This window comes from Oenanthe melanoleuca, chromosome 5 (assembly GCF_029582105.1).
Source record: "Oenanthe melanoleuca isolate GR-GAL-2019-014 chromosome 5, OMel1.0, whole genome shotgun sequence".
NCBI classification, from domain to species: domain Eukaryota; kingdom Metazoa; phylum Chordata; class Aves; order Passeriformes; family Muscicapidae; genus Oenanthe; species Oenanthe melanoleuca.
Genome location: NC_079339.1, coordinates 57,905,340 through 57,910,057, shown reverse-complemented (window position 1 = coordinate 57,910,057; position 4,718 = coordinate 57,905,340).

The window sequence follows — 4,718 nt, the reverse complement described above, 5'->3', positions numbered from 1 at the left end:
GAATCTTGCAGACAATAACCACATCAGTAGGAGAATGAAAGTTGTGAATCCAGACATTTCTCCAATTTACAAAAAAGAAAATGGTCTGGGGGCAAAACAGTTTGTGGAGATACAATGAAAGGTCTCTATCCCAGGGGAGCTGCATCAAGGGCAGCTTTATGCTGACACTTCCTTCACAGTCTGGAGAGCTGGTACAATGAAAGTTTTGGGTTGGCCCTTCGGATTTGCAGTAAAACATGTTCAGTTTTCCAGGTTTTGTGCATAGTTTGAGATGTTAAGACAGACACAGCCCTGAGAGTGCTGAGCAGCTCTGTACCTGGGCTGAGGAAAAGCCATGTGTGAGATTATCTATTTCTAGCTGAGCCTTACAACCTTCCAGGGAGAAAGATTTCCCTCCTTTCCTCCTCCACTAGCAGCTTGTTTCAGTCTTGCACTTGCCAGGAGAAGAGATTTCCCTCATGTCCAGCATGCAGCTCCCACTCTGCCCCTTGCAGTGCCACCTGCCACTGCCAACAGTTTGATCCCATCATCTTTGCAGCTGAACTTCAAACAATTGTTTTAAATTTCCTCTTTGCTTGGCCTCAGTCCTGGAAGAAGCCAGGATTTCTGTCCTTTCTCTGGGGCCCAGATACACTCCTGGCCCAGAACAGGGGGCCCTGCTTCTTCCAGGGTTAGGGCCAAGCACCTGTACAACCACCCCAGGGCTCCATCTGAGCCACAGGCTGAAGTTTCCCTTCCATGTAGGCAGCTGGGGAGGGTTATTGACCTCTTTGATATGGACTGGGGACACAGCCAGAGTCGGCGTGAACAGAGGAAAATTCACATCAGAGGTTTTTTCGAAAGCAGAACAGGCAAAAATAGTCTGTGATGTGTAACCTCAGGCCTCCAGCACACAGGGAGAGCTCTGGGGACACCCCAAGAGGGTTCCCAGAACCACGGGAAGGCAGAGCCACCATCCTCACCAGCCTGTTTAACCACTGAGAAACTAAAAATGATCCCAAAATCTTCTTTCCCCAGGTGCCATTACATTGTGGGAAAGCTGAGCAGAGGCATGCAGGCAGGGAGGGAGTTCAGAGCAGGTCCAAGGAGAGAAAAGGCTGGGGCAGTTAACCTCTGGCAGACAGTCTGTAATATACCTGACACAGAAAACAAACCAGGTGGTGCCACTGCTTGGAAAATACAGACACAGCGGGGGCCTGGGCATGGAGGAGGGGGAGAGAGGGAAAACATGAGCAGGGGAAAGCTGAGAGGGCAGGAGTCGTTAACCCCTGATAGAGAGCATAAAGTGTTTTCCTCCCCATCCCATTCATTAGACCGAGTCAGCTCCAGCAGGACCATGTCCATTCCTGCACATAAATCCAGCAAGTTTCTCTTTTAAAAAGGCCAGACCTGTCTGTGCCATGGCAGTCCAGCTGTCTGGCTGCCTGTCTGCAGGACCACAGGAGCTCAGCTTTGGCAGGTGAGGGCAGCCCTGTCCCTCTGCCTGGCACTGCCACTTGCCCTCTGTCCCCAGGGGCCACTGTGTCCTGTCCCTGTCAAAGCCAGCCCATGAGATCTCAGGGAGGCAGGGGACAGCTCAGTAACAAAAGCTGAGTGGAACAGGCTGCTCAGGGAAGTGGTAGAGCCACAATCCCTGCTCAAAATTGTGTGGATGTGGCACTTTGGGACATGCTGGGCTTGGCAGTGCTGGGCTAGCAGCTGGACTCAATGGTTTTAGAGGGCTTTCCCAACCTTAATGATTCTATGGCTCTATAAACTTTTGGATGACTGATTTCATCCATGGTCCTCTCAGGTATCTGATCACAGGAGTGATACAGGTAAAAAATGGGATTCTCACCCTCTCTGCAGAGCCTTCACAATCCCTAGGAACAAATCTTTTATAACCCATGTTTAAATAAGGGTACAATGTTGAGAGAAAGGAATTACACAGAATAACTTGCATCTGGTACTGGTTTGGAGTTTATCTCTGCAATTCCAGCTTAAGGGGACACAATGTACTCCCATCCTGCCCCATTTTTATAAGTTGCTCAAACCAGCAACCACCCCAGTGAAACTCTGGGAAATGCAGGAAGTACTTCTGTCCTTGAAATCTGACCTGAATTTTTACTAAAAAGCTAGCAATTCCAATAAAAGAACAGGGACACAAAATCAAACTATTTTTAACATATCTGTCTACAGTTAAACAACATTGTTTTTCTTTGTGAGAACTTAGTAACATCAGAAAAGTTGGAGAGCCTTCCTGGGGCTGAGGTATTACAGGGCATCTTGTATACCTTGGCATTGTGTGGCTTTCCAGGACATCATTTTAACACTTCACAAATCAGGCTTTATGGACATTCTTCTCTCATAAATCCACTGCAAAGCAAACACAGAAATTACATGTTACACACAGCCAGGTAAACTGCACGGAAGATCACCAGCGAGCTGAGCATTTTTCAAAATGTATAAAAACCATAAAGCATTTTTTGGTGTTTTATGATGGCAACATTTCTTTTAGGGCCTGATCCAGCCTTCTTTGAAGTCAAATGGAGTCTTTCCATTGACATCAGAGGGTGTGGGATTTGTCTCACAGCAACTTATACCAATGAGAACAATATTTTGCTCTGAAGTCATTACTTTCTGCCCTGGATGTTTGGAAAACAGCTCGTCACCTGACAATACACCCTGAAGGTACTGACAGTCCATGTGTTTTCATTATTTAAAAATGAGACTTGGTAACAGGCTCAGCTGTTTGGGGAAGGTAATATTTTTCTTAAGTACGCCTACCATAAAGTAAATTAGCAAAATCTTCTCCGAGCTGTAACTAAAACATAAGGGCACAGCTGCCCTGAGAGGGCTCTCAATGTAAACTCCACTGATATCATCACCATCAGAAGGTCATAAAATTGATTGATTATAAATACAGTCCTCATTTGTTTACAGCTTGCATTTTTGGGTCCTGGGTAATTAGCACATTAACCATCCCTGGAGTGAGCGCTCACAGGTGCCGCTCCCAGACAGCCAAAGTGGAAAACTGCACTGGAGCAGCCCCATTTTCCTTCCACAATTCCAGGATGGATTTAGGATGGAGGGGAGGAATGTCAGCTCTGTGTTCAGCCACCTACCCAGGAGCCAAGGGAGTAAGGGGGCATTAAAATGACCTCTTAATTTCCATCAGCGCTAAGGTAGCACCCAAAAAATGAGAGACATGTCAGCAATGTCAGGGAGATCTCCTCTTTGGGAAGCCTGGGGCTGCCAGAAGTCTTTTAAGATTTCTTTTTCCCTCGGCACAAGCCAACAAAGGAAGATAAAGATCACCCTATTTGTGGTAACTGGTACTTAGTTCCTTTTAGTCGCACCTAAAATAAACTCTCTGCGTTCTCCCAAGGGTTCAGCCTTCAGACACACCACTAGCGAGCTGTAAGCCTGCCACCTTCCTCCCAGCCCCTCCTGGCTCCAAGTTCACGACTACTCTGTGCTCAGGACATTAAACTTTAAAGTCACGTTTTATTTGTACAGCTGGATGCATCAGGTTTATGCTTATTGTCTAATTAGCCAACTAAACCACTTCTGAAAGGGTTTTAATGCTTTACCCCCAGTGAGATCTCTGTAGTGAGCGTGTGTTGAAATGCTAATGGACACAAAGAATTCCTTTTTGTAGGAATTTGCAGGATTTTGGGCACATCTCCTGGGCCAAATCTTCAGCTGCTGTGGCTTGGTTGGAGTGAGGCAGGTTATTCCCAATTACAGACCTTGGAGGACTCCTGAAATTTAACAAGATGCCAGAGAATCTATTCACTAATATTCTGGTTTTTAGATGGCATAAAACCCTATGGCCAGTTTCCAGGTTTTTCTTGTTTTCCACAGAAATTTATTAAAAACTCCTCCTGCATTTGGGGACAAGATAACAGCTACAGGATTCACCAGGGCACTAAAGATTAAATCAGCCATTGCCTGCCCTGACATTTACACAATTTTACAGATTAATTCTTTCAAAACATTTCCACTGGCATCACCTGCTGCACAAGCAATTTTAAAATCTCATACTTACATTTTTTTATCCATGAAATGAGAGTAGCAAGTGAACAAAAAGTGAAGTTACATAGCTGATATCATCTGTGCATTAAAAAGGAGATCTTGCTTTATTTTGGGGATATTTCTGTAAATGCTACCAGTTCCTAAAAGGAAATATTTTGGAGAACTGCCTCTTCTGATGTATTTGTACAAGTTAGAGCAAAAAGCAGCCTGAGAAGAGCCTCCAAACACTACAACACTGGCAGTAAATAATGCTAATAACCCTTAATTATGGGCCTGATTTAATTCCTGTTTCCAAGTGCCATGAATGTAGCTAAATGAATGTGCTAAATGATAGCAAATTAGCTTTAAAAATGTTAATGTAAAGTTGCTTAGTGCTGAAGGCTGTTTTTTGCCCTTCTGGCAGGAGGGGAACTCCTCCATTAAGATTCCTCTCCAGCCCAATTGAATCCACACATCACTCACTCAGTTTTTAGACCCTCACTCCTCTACACACCCAGAGATGTATTTTCACTTTAAGTCCAGAACATTTTAGTTGTTTTACTCCTAAGATTGTTTCACTTATGGTTGGACTCGATGATCTTAAAGCTCTTTTCTAATCTAAATGATTCTGTGATTCTATGTTTTGGATGACTGAATCCTCCTTATACAGTTGTTTGATTTTTGCACTAATTCAAAACCCATCAATACATTCAGCAGCCAAC